Raw genomic sequence first — 15113 nt, 5'->3', positions numbered from 1 at the left:
CTTCAATCCTGCAGGAGCGTGTAGACCAGTAAATTGCTCTTTAAATTAGTACCTTCTTAAGAAATTTCCAGTAGCCGTTCTGAACACATGCCATCCACCCACCCCTTTGCTTGCTGACTTTGGAGTCTGAGATTTAAGGCTGCTGATTACAACAACTATAAACTAAGGTGAAACTCGGTGCTGGTGGGGAAGCGGAACCCAAAGGCTGTGGTGAGTCCAAGGGAAGCTGAGGGACGTGCTGGGAAACCAGAAAGGCTTCCTGGATGTGAAATTCGAATCTGAAAGACAAGCACCTCTGACAGACAGGGCAAGGGAGGGAATTTGGGGTAGGGAGATCTTCCGCAAGGACAGCGAGGTGTGACCAATGAGAAACCATTTGTGACTCCATTAAGAAAAGTCTTGAGGGCTGGAGAGAGATGACTCAGCTGGTTTCGATTCCCAGCACCCACATGGTGGCTCATCACAGTCTGTAACTCCATCTCCAGAGGCTCTGATACCTTCTTCCGGTCTCTGTGGGCACCAGGCACACTAGTGGTGCAGACATACCTGCAGACAAAACACCCAGATATATGATGGTGATGATGACAATCATAGTGATAGCAGGAATAATAAAAAGATAAGCTTTGGGGTTGCATGTAGGTACTCTAGTTACTACCCAGATTACTGCCCTCCTGTGCTGTGCTCAGTAAACTGTTAGAAAAAGAAAAGAAAAAGAACCAAGTAGTAGAGTCCACTTTTTTCTTTTTAATGATTATTTATTTTATGCATGCGTGCTTGCAGCACATGCATGCAGTACCCATAGATACCAGAAGAGGGGGCTGGAGTCTCCAGAACTGGCGTTACAGTTATAAACTGCCATGTGGACACTGGGAACCTAATCCTCTTTCAAGAAGAGCAGCTAGTGCTTTTAACCCCTGAGCCATCCCTCCAGTCCAGAAACTTCCACTTTTAATCTCGGCACTCGGGAGGCAAAGGCAGGCAGACTCTCTCTGAGTCCAAGGCTAGTCAGTGCTGCTAGTCAGACCCTCAAAAAAAGAAGAGGAAGCGAGGGAGGAAGAAAAGTAAAGTCTTGGGAGGTCTGTCTGGACGGCTAGGACTGACTCAGACTGTGTGTAGAGGTCTTTAAAGGCAGGATCAGTCCTTAGTAAGGCATCCTTCTAGGATGTTTCTTGGAGAGAAGCTGTGTCTGCAAAGACTGACTGATAAGAGCCTCAGTAATTGGGGAGGTTGGAATGTTGCCGGTCCAGAACCTAACTACTATTTATCTTGTGCTATATTTAGGCTCCCTAAATAGCCCTTCCTTGCCCACCTGTGTTGGACCTAACATTCCTTGATTAACAGATTAAAAGCCTTCAGGAATGTGTTCCTTTAGCAGACACCAGGTTCTACCCAACCAGAAGCTGAGAATGTTCACTGCTAGCAGCTGAAAGTTAGAGGTGAGAGTTCCCTGCTGTGTGCCTGCTGACTGTTTCCACCCAGGTGTTTAAAAGATGGCCTGGGGCTGGAGAGGAGGCTCTGCAGTTAGGAGAACTTACTGCTCTTGCAGAAAATCAGGGTTTGGGTCTAGCGCCCACGTGGTAGTAAACAGAGGTCTCCATTGCAGTTCTGGGGGATCCAGGGCTCTCTTCTGACCTCTATGGGTTCCTGCACCCCAGTAGAGCTAGTAACCTCACACAGGCACACATACACATAAAAAAGAAGTACAAAGGCAGGCTGGAGAGATAAAGCGTCAATTAAGAGCACTTGCTCTTGGAGAGAAAGGAGCTAGATTTGATACCCAGCACCCACAGTGGTTCACAACCATCTGTACCTCCAGTTAATGGCCTCCTCTTGTCTCGGTGGGCACCAACGATGAGTGTTGTGTGCATACACACACACACACACACACAGAGGAAAACACTCACACATAAAATAAAATGAATAAATCTAATTTAGCGAATAAGTTAAAAGCTTGTTTTGTTTTTGTTTGTTTGTTTTTAAGTGTCTTGATGTCTAACTTTTTTGTTATCCAAAAAACCTTTCTGAAATTGCTTCCCATGTTGCAACATGGAATTTGGGGTAACTTAAATTCCATGGGCATGGTCATTCATGTTTGGCTCCAAAATACATTACCTTTTATCCCCTTCGAGGTGAGAGTTGTGTTTTTGTTTTCATGCTGAGAATACCATGTACAGGTGTGCACCTAAGGATGGGTACCACACCAAGAGTTGAACCACTTGGTTAGAAAAAGGAAGAGTCATTTCCTATGTGGTGGCGTACACCTTTAATCCCATCACTGAGGAGGCAGAGGTGTGGGGGGGATCTCTGTGAGTTCAAGGCCAGCCTGGTCTATAAAGCCAGGACCATTACACACACAAACAAGGAAACAAACACACCAAGAGGCACAGTTTATTGAGAAGCAGAAAGCACGAGAATGGGAGTTGGCCAGTGAGCTAAAAGAATAGCTTAGGGGCTGGAGAGATGGCTCAGTGGTTAAGAGCATTGCCTGCTCTTCCAAAGGTTCTGAGTTCAATTCCCGGCAACCACATGGTGGCTCACAACCATCTGTAATGAGGTCTGGTGCCTTCTTCTGGCCTGCAAACATACAGACAGACAGAATATTGTATACATAATAAATAAATAAACATTAAAAAAAAAGAATAGCTTAAGCAGCAGTTGGCCATGCGGCCCAGGACCCGTTACAAATCATTCTATGGCAACCCCCTCGCCCAGGGTTATAGGATGCAGGTTTTGTTGAGCATCTCTCTGTGTTATGAAACACAGGTGCAGAAGGCTGCCCAGTCTTTATTCTCCTGTCGGAGATTCCGATGCAGCAATCTATGCACACTATCTAACACTAGTTTGAATGAGACACTTTGTAAAGAATGGGAACCAACTTGATCTAAGCGAAGGAGGAAATGACAGTATATTATGGAGAAAAGTGACCTAGAAACCTTTGAGGGACAGGTGAGCCTCAGAGCAGTGAACCTGAACATGAGGGCCTCTCAAACTGATTGCTTCAGGAAGGGAATATGGGTGAGCCCTTGAAATCTAACTACTCAAGTGGCCAAGTAACTGCAACGTAAGACATTTTAACCACCGTGAGATTCAACCCTGATCACTCTAGCTGCACACTCCTGAGGTCTGTGCAATACAGTATGTGGTAGTGTAGCTTTTTCTTGTGGGTATAACGTGGGCATCCTATTGCCATTCTCAATGAAATAAACACACCAGTGGAGAGAGGTAGACCCGTGACAATGCTAAGGAGCTATTGATGTTCTCCAGTTAGGAGGAGAGAGGAATGTTCACAGGTTTGGGATCTGGAATTCCAAACGTCATAGCTCTACCCCCTCCCAACTAACCCCTCTCCCCCTTCCTGCCAGCTGCAAGGGATCTGGGGAGATGCTAGCATTTATAATGAAATGAAGGTTAACTGAAAAAGTCCTTAGTGATGCGACTTCCCAGAGGTCATCATTATGATGGTATAGACTTTGTTGGTGACAGAGTTGTTCTGGGGTCACCCTTGAGGCCCAAAGTAACCCCTTCCTCACTCTTGTTAAGCAAGCCCAATACACTAATTGGTTACCAAGTTGGGCTTTGGTGGAATCACTACCCTGAGCTGTCCTTGGTTCCCTAACTGGTATGAGATATTTGTTGACTCAATCCCAGGAAGAGTGAACAGCACACACAGACTTTGTTTTTCGATTTTCACTTGGGAGGGAGTTTGGAGTGAGAAAATCTGCTTGTGCAATGTTTGAGGTTTTATTTCAGTGTTTTGCGCCAATGTTGTGTAACAGTGTTCTCTAGATTACAGCATTTCACTCTGCAGGGATGTTCCTTAAGCAGGAAGGTAAATAAAAGAGTTTCAGGAAAGTCCCTGAAACTCAGTGGATTCCCTAGGCCCCTCCCTACTAGAATAAGAAAGAAAAGCTGAGAGTCCCCCTCAGAAGAGCAAAGCCAAACTTCAGAAAGGGCTCTTGATACCAGAACAGCTGCTTGGAAGAAGCAGAAAGCAGCTGAGTGGCTTGGAAGAGGTTAGACCAACTGAGACACGTGGAAAGGACACCTCCCAACCTGTGAGCTGCCTGCATACTATCCAGCATGCTCCAGTTTATCAGCTTTCATGAGCTGTCACCCATGCTGGGGTAGGCTCTGTTGATGCAGCTGTCTTTGAGTCATTTCTGCTCTCATAGGTAACCTCTCACCAGTATTCCTATAAGTTATCCCAAAGCAACTCAATGATGTTCACCATGTTGGACTTTGGGTGGTGTCACATGTCTTTAATTCCAGCATTTTGGAGACAGAGGGAGGTGGATCTCTGAGTTTGAGGCCAGCCTGGTCTACAAAGCAAGTTCCAGGACATCCAGGACTACACAGAGAAACCCTGTCTTGAAAAACAAAAACAACAATAGCGAAAAAATTTAAAAATTGCATATGTATATGTGCGTTGTGTGCAAGTGTGTGTGTCTATTTGGGTATGTTGTATGCATGCAGGTGCCCTAAAGGCCAGATTAGGGCATTAAAGTCCGTAAGGGTGGAGTTACAGATAGTTATATGAACCACCTTGTGGGTTCTGGGAATTGGACCCTGTTTCTCTTGAAGAGTAGCCTGTTATCTTTGTGAGCCATTTCACCAGCCCCCAAAATACTTCTATATGAAAGAAAAGTGACAGAGGTTTCCTTAAATCAAAGACAAACCTAAGAGTTCATAAGATGTTATTGATTACAAATTGTGAGGCTGATACAAACTTTTCCAAATCAACAATAACAGAAAACAAATTTTAATCTATGCCAAAGGCTTCAGAATCATCACACAATGGAGCTCGAAGGATGGCTCTGCAGTTAGGAGCCTTTGTTGCTTTAATAAAAGATCTGAGTTCAATTCCCAGCATCTACATGGTGACTTACAACTACCTGTAGCTCCAATTCACAAGAATCTGATACATTCTTCTGAATTCTGTGGGCACCAGGTACATGCATGCATACCTTTATCTGTCTGTCTGTCTATCTATCTATCTATCTATCTATCTATCTATCTATCTATCCATCCATATTTTTTCTTGTTTTATTTTGTTTTCGAGATAGGGTTTCTCTGTGTAGCCCTGGCTGTCCTGGAACTTCCTCTGTAGACCAGGTTGACCTCAAACTCACAGAGATCTGCCTGCTTCTGCCTCCTGAGTGCTAGGATTAAAATCGCATGCTACCACGGCCTACTCACTGTTTATTTTGTGTATGGATAGGGGTGTGTATAACACAGTGTATATATACACAGGTCAGAGTACAATTTGGTTCTCTCCTCCCAACATGTGACCTCCTCCCTCAGGTCATCAAGCTTGGCCACAAGTACCTTTAGCTTCTGAGCTATCTCCCTGACCCTCATTATATTTTAGGACTCTCAGGCCTTCTTTTGTATTTCTTCCAACTGTTTACATGTATTCACATGTAAATTCACAGAATTCAGAAGAACGTAGCAGATTCTTGTGAATTGGAGCTACAGGTCGTTGGTCTTTATGTTAATCCCGGGGCCTCCTGTGAGTGCATTAGCTGGCTTATCTTGACTCTCCTGCTACTCCGACTCCTCCCCCTCTCTCCTTAGCAACAGTTAACCAGCAGTTACGGAAAAGAGACTGTGTGCTCAGACAGGAAGGGGAGCAGGAAGAGCAGGATACAGAAGCCACAGGCTGCAGAGGGATCTGTTGGCAAGCGTGGTGTAGGGATGTCTGGAGCTAGGGAGCCTGGCCTCTGAGATAGTGCTTGGTTTAACAGGCAGAGACGGCAGGTAAGGTAGAAAAGAGTCGGGTAGTGCCATTCATGAATTTGGGGGAATGGAAATGATGCTGGTGTCAAGGCTGAAGCAGAGGACAGTATTTGTTTTGTCCTTGGTGGCTGACATGAGCAGATAAACCTTTAATCCCAGGACTCCGGAAGGAGGCCGAGGTATGAGGATTGCCAGGAATTTGAGGCCAGCCACCCTGGGCTGCATTGTGAGTTCAGGACAGCGTGGGATGCAGAGTAAAATTATGTCTCTAAAAACCAAAGGGACCAGGCAGTGGTGGCGCACGCCTTTAGTCCCAGCATTCTGGAGGCAGAGAGAGCAGATCTCAGTGAGTTCGAGGCCAACCTGGTCTGCAGAGCGAGTTTCAGGGAAGCCAGGGTGGTTACACAAAGAAAGCCAGTCTCAAAACAAACAAACAAATAACCAGAGGGGAAGGAAAATTCTCTCTATATATTATATAATATATATTATATATGGATTATATGTAACATAGAAAATTATAATATAGTATATATAGATTTATATATATCAAGAACACGAGTTATAAAATGACAGTTTCATAGAAAACATTATGTGCAGAATTATGAGGACCTAACTTCTTTTGTACATTGTTGAAAACGGTGTACTTTCTGCTTATTTAATCTGATTGCATCTGATGGTACAAATTTCATCCTCAAAGGTTACTTCATTAGAGGTTGGCTCATGCCTCTAATCCCGGCACTTCGGGAGGAGGAGGCAGGAGGATCTCTATGAACTGGAGGAGGCCAGGCTGGTTTACATAGGACATTCCAGGTTGGCCAAGGCTACGGACAAACTAACAAGCAATTGCTTTATGAAGGTCAGTGAGATGGTTCAGCAAGGAAAGGCATTTGCTGTCAAGTCTGATGACTTGAGTTCAATCCGAGGATCCCACATGGTGGAAGGAGAGGCCCGATTCTCTCAGGTTGTCCTCTGACCTCTTCAAGTGTGTCCTGGTATCTGTTTGCACTACCAGGCACACACACAATAAATAAATGTAAAAAATAGTTTTTTAAATTGTAGTCTAGAAATTTAACATGTTCTCTCAAAAGCAATTTGGGTTTGTGATTCTCTAAGATACCTGGTTTTGTTGTTGTTGTTTATGTTTTCAGTTTGTTTATTTATCTATTTATTTATTTATTTATTTATTTATTTATTTTTATACAGGGGATTCTCTGTGTAGTCCTGGCTGTCCTGGAACTCACTGTTATAGACTATGCTGGCCCTGAACTCAGATTCACCTGGTTTGGTCTCCTGAGTGCTAGCCTTAAAAGTGTGCACCACCTCTGTCCAGCTGACAACTCTTTGGTAATTTGATCATTACACAGGTTTTAAAAGATTCTGCTTCATAAAAGACAAGGGATCGGAGAGATGACTCAGCGGTAAAGAGCACTGGCTGCTCTTCCAGAGGACATGGGTTCAATCCCTAGAGCCCACATGGTTGTTCACAACTGTCTGTAACTTCAGTCTCAGGTTTTCCGATGCATTCATTCTTGTCTCCTTGGGCAACAGGCATGCAGGTGGTACACAGGCATACATGCAGGCAAAACACTCTTACACATAAAAAAAAAGTGAAGAAAAAAAGAGGCTGGAGAGGTGCCTCAGGGGTTAAGAGCCTTGGCTGCACTTCAAGAGGACCCGGGTTCAATTCCCAGAACCCACATGACAGTTCACACCTGTCTGTAACTTAGTTCCAGGGAACCTGACACCCTCACACCAATGCACATAAAATAAATTAAATTACTTAAAAAAAATAGGCCAGACAATATCTAAACTAAAGAATGAGCAGTTCCTTTGTGGCCCCATTGTAGAAGCATGAATTACCGTCTCTGCTGAAGTTCAGAAAGGAGAGTGGGAAGGACAGCAATACTGGTCCATATAGACAGGGTATGCCAACACCAGAATTCAACTGGCTGGTTGCTCAGAACCACTTGTGTAAGGAGGGGCCAAAGGTGGCACATGTCTTTAATTCCAGCACTCAGGAGGTAGAGGCAGGTGGAGTTTGAGGCCAACCTGGTCTAAAGAGTGAGTTCCAGATAACCAGGAAACCCTGACTCAGCACAAAAGGAATAAGGAAGAAAGGAAGGAAGAGGGGCAAAAGAAGTTGTTTTTTTTTTTTTCTTGGTTGATCTCATAAGGTATGTATGGTCATTGATCGCCAGAAATAATCCCAGCCTGAGATGAAAGAGACATGAGTTTAAACACTGGTAAGGTTTAAAAACTGTTATGAGCATGATCCCTGACCCCTCTCAGCTTACTAAAATCTTTGAGTAGTGGCCTTCAACACTGGACTAGGTCACTATGTCAGAAGTGATGGTGTGTAAGTTCCCAGGCAAGGTCAGAGTAGCCTATACCTTGTTCTTAGACTACCGACTTCTAAGGTTATAAAGAAGTATGGCTTTATTTAATTAGAATAACTCTGATCACCCAAAAGTAAATACCCTGATAAGTAGAGGGAACTAGTTTAGTGGCCAACTCTGTGGAAATAGTTTCCTCTTGTGTTTTCTGTGACAGTTGTCACTGCAACCCCTATAATGGGCCCTGAAGGGTCCTTCTCCCATTTAACATACTGGTATTGAAGCAGGAAAACCTCTTCCTTTGCTCAAGTTGTCCTACTGAAGACAGGCTAAAATTTAAAAAGACTTCCTGTGTGATTAAAGAGAGCAGAGGGAGCCGGACGGTGGTGGCACACGCCTTTAATCCCAGCACTTGGGAGGCAGAGGCGGGCGGATCTCTGTGAGTTCGAGGCCAGCCTGGTCTACAAGAGCTAGTTCCAGGACAGGAACCAAAAAAGCTACGGAAAAACCCTGTCTCGAAAAATCCACAAAAAGAGAGAGAGAGAGAGAGAGAGAGAGAGAGAGAGAGAGAGAGAGAGAGAGAGCGAGCAGAGGGGAATAAACACAGAGAAAAGATGCATAAAAATATTCCACCAACACACATTATATAATCCCGTGTATATTTTAATTTGCCTTCACATATGCATATGCATATATGTGCACATAAAACATCTGAAACCTGTGCTGGAGGTTAAGAGCCCTTTTGGTCTTGCTGAGGATCCAGGTACATGCTGGACTGTTTTTATGGGTATTTGAGAAAGAGGAGAGCTGTGGAATGACTGGGAAAGTAAGAGAGCCTAAGTATAGAGGGGCTTGGATTCAACTTTTTGTTGTTGTTGTTGTGTGTGAATATGAAGCTAGCCAAGGTCAACCCCCCCATGTTTGTCCTCAGGAGGCCTAGTCCAGGTCTTGACCTGTGTTGTAGTTACAAGTGACCATGCCTGATTTTTGTTTTGTCTGTTTGTTTGAGACAGGGTCTTACTATGTAGCCTTGGCTGGTTTATAGTTCAATATGTAGACAGGCTGGCCTTGAATTTACAGAGATTTTACAGCCTGAGCCTCTGAAGGTCTAGGATTAAAGGTATGTGCTTAGGAATGGCTTTTCTGAAAACTTAGATTCTGGGGGCTGGTGCGATGGCTCATAAGTTAAAAGCATTGGCTGTTAGTCCAGAGGACCTGGGTTCAATTCTAGCACCTACATGGTAGCTCACACCTACCTGTAACTCCAGTTCCAGTTACTCAGGCTTACACAGCAAGCACTTCAACAACTAAAGTATCTCCCCAGACTTGGAGCCTTTTTTTTTTTTTTTGAGGCAGGGTTTCTTTGTATAGCTCTGGCTGTCCTGGAACTGGATCTGTAGACCAGACTGGCCGTGAACTCACAGAGATCCACTTGCCTCTGCCTCCTGAGTGCTGGGATTAAAGGGGTGTGTCATCATAGCCTGGCTCAGACTTGGACCCTTAATGTTTATTTTATAGTATTTGAAAAACGATGATGGCAATATGTTAATGACTCACATGTAGAATTAAGAAATGAATTATGTGATATAAAAAATAAAATCAATGTAATGTAATTATAACATAGATATCTGTTGCACGATCCTTAGCTTGCTGCTGGGATTTCTGGCCTCATCAGAAAAATTTTCTTCCCGACCCTAAAGTCTTTAAGACACTTTGTGGTAAGACTTTCTGGTTTCTTAGTCGGCTTATCTCTAAATAGGATGTGTCTTTGAAGGTCTGCTTCCAAAGATCTCTCTCAGAGAACCTTATTCTTCACCATGTTGCCTAGTACGAAGAGAGCAGATCATGTCATCTGGGAAACATAGATACTCAAAATACAAGTCATAAAGCAATAACGTTGCTGGGAATACATACAATCTTAGGTCTCCGTGCTGAGGCAGGAAAATTTTGTATTGGCAGCCGGGAGGTCCCTGTTAAACAAATGAACAAAATCTTTTTTTTTTTTTTTTAAAGATTTATTTATTTATTATGTATACAACATTCTGCCTCGATGTATGCCTGTACGCCAGAAGAGGGCACCAGATCTCATTACAGATGGTTGTGAGCCACCATGTGGTTGCTGGGAATTGAACTCAGGACCTCTGGAAGCTCAGCCAGTGCTCTTAACCTCTGAGCCATCTCTCCAGCCCAACAAAATCTTATATTCTATTCACCCCAGTTAGAACACCCACACAGACCAAAGTATAGATACCACCAAAGTCCAACCTGATGAACCAATGAGTTTTATTGGGGTCGCTTACAGAAGTATAGGTGAGGGGTTCTTTTTTGTTTGTTTGTTTGTTTGTCTTTGTTTGTTGAGACAGGGTTTCCCAGTAGCTATGGAGACATTACTGGAATGTGCTCTGGAGACCAGGCTGGCCTGGAACTCACAGAGTTTCACCTGTCTCTGCGTCTGTCCAAGTGCTGAGATTAAAGGCTTCCACCACCACCACCTGGCTGGATGAGGGGTTCTTTCCAAGAACAGAAATGACTCAGGGACAGCTACATCACCTCAGCAGGAGCGACAGCTCACAAAGCTGGGAACCTGGAGCACACTGCACAGCACGCAGGCAGCTCCATAGGCTGGAGCGTGCCCTTTGCAGGTGCCTCAGTTGCTCTAAAGCTCTTCCAGGTAGCTAGGCTGCTTCTGCTTCTTCCAGACAGTAGCTCTTGTGTCAGAATCTTCTCTGTAGTTTGGCTTTGCTCTTCTGAGAGAGACTCTCAACTTTTATTGCTTACTCTGGCGGGAAGGGGCTTAGTGAATCTGGTGGGTTTCAGGGACTTCCTGAAGCTCTTTTGAGTTGTTACCTTCCTGATTAAGGTGCTTCCCTGCAGGATGGAATATTTCAATCTTGAAAGAAACTGTTGCACAACATACAGGTCTCTGGATATAAATTAGGAATGGTTCCAGGCCCTTTCCCAGTTTGTGTGTGTGTGTGTGTGTGTGTGTGTGTGTGTGTGTGTGTGATCTTTCTTGGACCAGCAGACTCCCCAGACATGTTCTTCAAATTGTGTGTAAGCCAGGATGCTGCGGAGGCAAGCAGAAACATGCAATACCTCTCGAGGCCAGGACCTTCAGAATCTTTACACTGTAACAACTTCTGTCCATGTTGGTTTGGTCAGAGGTAAATAAAGTTATCTGAATTCAACATCAACAGGATGGAGGAATATCTAACCCTGAGTTATGGCAGATCTACATTTCTTTTTTTATAAAGCATTTAAAATGCTTTATTATTTTTATGTTTTATTATTTTGTATGTGTGTTTTGCCTACATGTATTTCTTGGCACCACGTGCAAGCCTGATAACCACAGAGGCCAGAAAAAAATGGCATTGGATACCCTGGAACTGGAATTACAGATGTTTGTGAGTCAGAATGTGGATGCTGGGACTCCAACCCAGGTCTTCTGGAAGTTCAGCGGGTCCTGTTGAGCCCCCTTTCAGCTAGGAGCGCTGCATTTCAAGGGTATGCATGCCTGGAACGGTGGGGGGAAAACGCCCGAGAGCTGTTAAGTGTTTTTTTGCCTGGGACTTTCCAGCTTACTCTGGTTGGGAAATGGGAGTAACAGTCCTTCTCAAAGTAGCTAACAGGAATAGGATGTTCCTGCATGTAAGATTTGCTTTTAACTAAAGAAAGCAAGCTCCTGCCATGTGAGCAATGCAGTGTTCTTCTTCAGAAAGTATCAAAGCTGCTAGTGGTTCTCCTAAGTGATAATTTATTTTTATGAGAAACAGGAGATAAACATCGTCCTCCAGAAAGAAGGCTGCGTGTGCAGTACCCTACTGTACATTAAGGTCTGAAAATTATTGAGACTTCATAGATGCAGTTCAGGGGAGTGCCAGTGCCAATAGTCACCAAGTCTTTGAACTCAAGACTGAAAACTTCCCATGAGTTAAGAGGGTCGTTGATTAACCACTATGCTAATTCAGGTTTCGGCTACAGATCAGAGTGAGAATGTCTTGTTAAAAAGTTGCTTTTTAAGATACGAAAGCATCACCTCCAACTAGGCGATAACAGCTTTAAAAAATGAGGTTAAATTCTTACGTTCATCAGGGACTTAAAACCCAGCAAGCTCCCGTTTGTCTCCAACGTTTGAGGCAATCTAGGGTCATGTCCACGTTTCCCACGTTCATTTAAACAGCTATGAAACCGCTCAGGACTTCGTTGTCGTAAAAACTGGTTGTAGAGCATCAAAAACAGTCCGGCTGGAGCCCAGAAATTAACCCAGTGAAGGCTGTTCTTAGAGTCGAGTCTCCCGCAGGGAGGCTGCAAGAGTCTGAGCACAGCAGGATCAGCCCCCGCGCGCACCGGGACAGCCGCCGATGCTCTTTGTTAAAGAAACGAATACAAGCCGCGGCGGCAGGGAATGGTGGTGGTGGTGGGGGAAGAGACCCGGGCGTTTGCATGCATAACTGCGCCTAAGAAAGACCATTAGCGAGCCGCTGCAAACCCAGGACATCCCGGGCACCGTGTCATTGGCTTTTGTGCCCTGGAAGGCGCGTGAGAGTGCCCTGCTCAGAGGCTCCCCTTTGTGTGAAAGTGTGCAAACCAGAAGCCTGCAGCTCCCGCTGGCTTCCCCTTTTTTTTTTCCTCCCCCGCCCCCCCCCCCCCCCCCCAATTCGAGGACACTTGGAACAAGATCCTCTTCCTCCTCCACTCGCACGCGCTCCTTCACCCTGGCCCCGAAGATCCCGGGACTTGAGTTACTTCTCGGTGGCGGACGGAGCGACAAAGGCTGGGGCGGGCGGTCGCGGCTCCCCGGGACGACCCCCCCCCTCCCCGAACGGGGGGCCGCCCGCCGCGCTCCGCAGCTGCGCGCTGGGCCGCCCGCCCGCCCGCCGGCCACCTCGGGCACCAACCGCCGCGCAGCCCGGCCGTTGGGCGGTGGTAATTTCTGGGAACGGGGCGGGGTCCGCTGTGGACGAGCCGGGAGGCGGAGCGGGCGGCGCCCCCGGTCGCTGAGCGGGCGGGGCGGGGCGCCACGTGCGTCAGTGGCCGGGTGGGGCGGGCCGCGCGCTGCTGCCTGCCCTCCCGCCGGCCCGCGCCTCCACCATCCAGCGAGCGCGGAGACGCGCGGGGACTCTGAACACCCGCGCTGACAAGAGTTTTATTTTCCAAAGCCTCACTTTCCTAAAGCGTAGTCCTAGTGCGGAGCGGTCACGCGAAGACCTGGAAAGGGAACCCCGAGTTGGGAGGGGGGGGAATGAGGGGTGACAGCAGAGACCCGAGAGTGGACCCAAGGGGTGCGCGTGTCGTCCCGGCCCGGCTGCAGGTGCACGCGCGGCCCTGCCGTCCCCACGCGCCCGTCCCGCGGCCGCAACGCAGAGCGCGCGACGTGGGGGTGTTGGAGAAGCCCCGGGGACGCGGAGCGGGACGTGTGGCGAGCGTGTCCACCTGAGCAGGCGGGTTCGGGCGAAGTTGGGCGCGGAGGAGAGGGCGGGATTCGAGAGCGCAGGAGGCGGGCTACGGGGGGCCCGAGGGCGGCGGGGAGTATAAATAGCCGGCCCGGTTTGACAGGCGCTGCGGTGACTGGCGGTGTCGCCTCCCCGGCGGCGCGCGGGGAGGGAGGAGCGCGCGGAGCGGCCGGGTGGGGGAGGCGGACTTCAGTGTCCTGGTGGCGGCGGCAGGAGGCCGAGGGGGAGGAGTCGAGGCGGGTGCGGAGGGCGGGGGCCGGCCGCTGCTTCCCCGCGCCGGGTTGTGTCGCCTCCGTCGCCTCGGCGGTTGGGGGCGTCTGTGGGGCGGTGCGCGCGGTGGTGGCGGCGGTGGGGCGCAGCGCGGTTTTGTCTGGTCCTACGGTGCGGAGCGGCTCGCGCGGTGGCCCGGGGAGGTCCCCTTCGGCTTCCCGCAGGACGCCCGGCCAACGGCGGCTCGGCCGGTCTGTGGCCCTGAAGGGAAGGGCAAGGGACACGGCGACGTGGAGGGAGAGCAGGTAAGAGCGCGGGGACGGCCGAGGCCGGCGGGAGCGAGCGAGCGAGCGGGAGGGAGAGGGAGGGCGCGGCGACCCAGCCCGGCCGTCCCGAGTGTCGCCTCCTCCCGGGCGCCCCCGCCCCGCGCCTGTGTTGTTTGCTCCGGCGGCCGCGGAGGGGCTTTCCGGAGGCTGGGGCGGTGACACCGGCGGAGCTGGGGGCAGGGCGGGAGCCCGCACCAGAGCGGCCCGGGGCAACGGTCGTGGCGCCGAGGGACCGCGGCGCGCGCTGTTTACCTCGCGGCGCCAGTCATCGCCCGGCGGCCGGGCTGCGGGGGGAAGCGCGTCCCGGGCGGCAGTTTCCGTCGCCGTCGGGCCTGCACCCCGCCGCCCGGGCGGGCACGACAGGTTGTACCCCGCTGTTCTTTTATTCTCACTCTCCGCGAGCCCTCTGTCGCCGCCGGCGCCTCCTGGTCCCCGGGGGAGCGGGGCTCTGCGAACGCGATCTGCGTTTGCAACAAAACAACAACAAAAAACCTGGGGCTCTTCCGAGCGCCCTGGTCCGGTGCCTGCCTCACGGGTCCCCTGCCGGCGGAGCTGGCCCTGCGAGACCTCGCCGCGAGTGTCGTGGGCGCTCCGCGCGCCTTAGTACCGCCTCTGCCCCACGCGCTACGCGCGCGGCGGCTGGACTCACTCAAGGCTCCAGTGGGACATTTTCACTCTGCCAGCAAAGGACAGAAAAATAACCCCCGGTGCCGGGAGTCAGCCCCAGGGCAGTTTCCGATGCCCCTCATGGGCCAACTTGCTGGGCTGTCCTCAGAGAGCCACGTTCTCAACAGAATAGCCTTTCTTTAAGTTCTTAGTACTCTATCTAGTGAGAGTAAAATGGGAGCCGCGTCACTGTAACCCCGGGACATCTTTCTCGTGTAGATGACATTACTCTGTGGTTTCTGTTTTAATCCGGCAGTGAGAACCTAAGAGAAGTCGCTCTTTTGAGCTTCAGATTTTTGCTTTTCTTTTTCTCCGAGTCTCTTTAGGAGGCAGATTACTTACTTTCCCTAAGTGCCGGGATCGGAACAATGTGGGTCCGGGCCTTACTG

The 15113-nt window shown here is 48.6% G+C and overlaps 1 protein-coding gene across 4 annotated transcripts in view; it reads left to right on the top strand.

Annotated features, from left to right (window-relative positions):
- Positions 1-13909: 13909 nt before the first annotated feature.
- The window catches only part of Elf2 (E74 like ETS transcription factor 2), an 86462-nt gene continuing 85258 nt past the window's right edge, over positions 13910-15113 (top strand). For all 4 annotated transcript variants that reach the window (XM_075951035.1, XM_075951032.1, XM_075951031.1 and 1 more), the window contains exon 1: positions 13910-14037. The gene's annotated coding sequence lies outside the window, so the exon portion shown is untranslated. The remainder of the gene's footprint in view (positions 14038-15113) is intronic.

This window comes from Microtus pennsylvanicus, chromosome 16 (assembly GCF_037038515.1).
Source record: "Microtus pennsylvanicus isolate mMicPen1 chromosome 16, mMicPen1.hap1, whole genome shotgun sequence".
Lineage (NCBI taxonomy): Eukaryota > Metazoa > Chordata > Mammalia > Rodentia > Cricetidae > Microtus > Microtus pennsylvanicus.
This window is presented reverse-complemented; position numbering and strand designations above follow the sequence as displayed.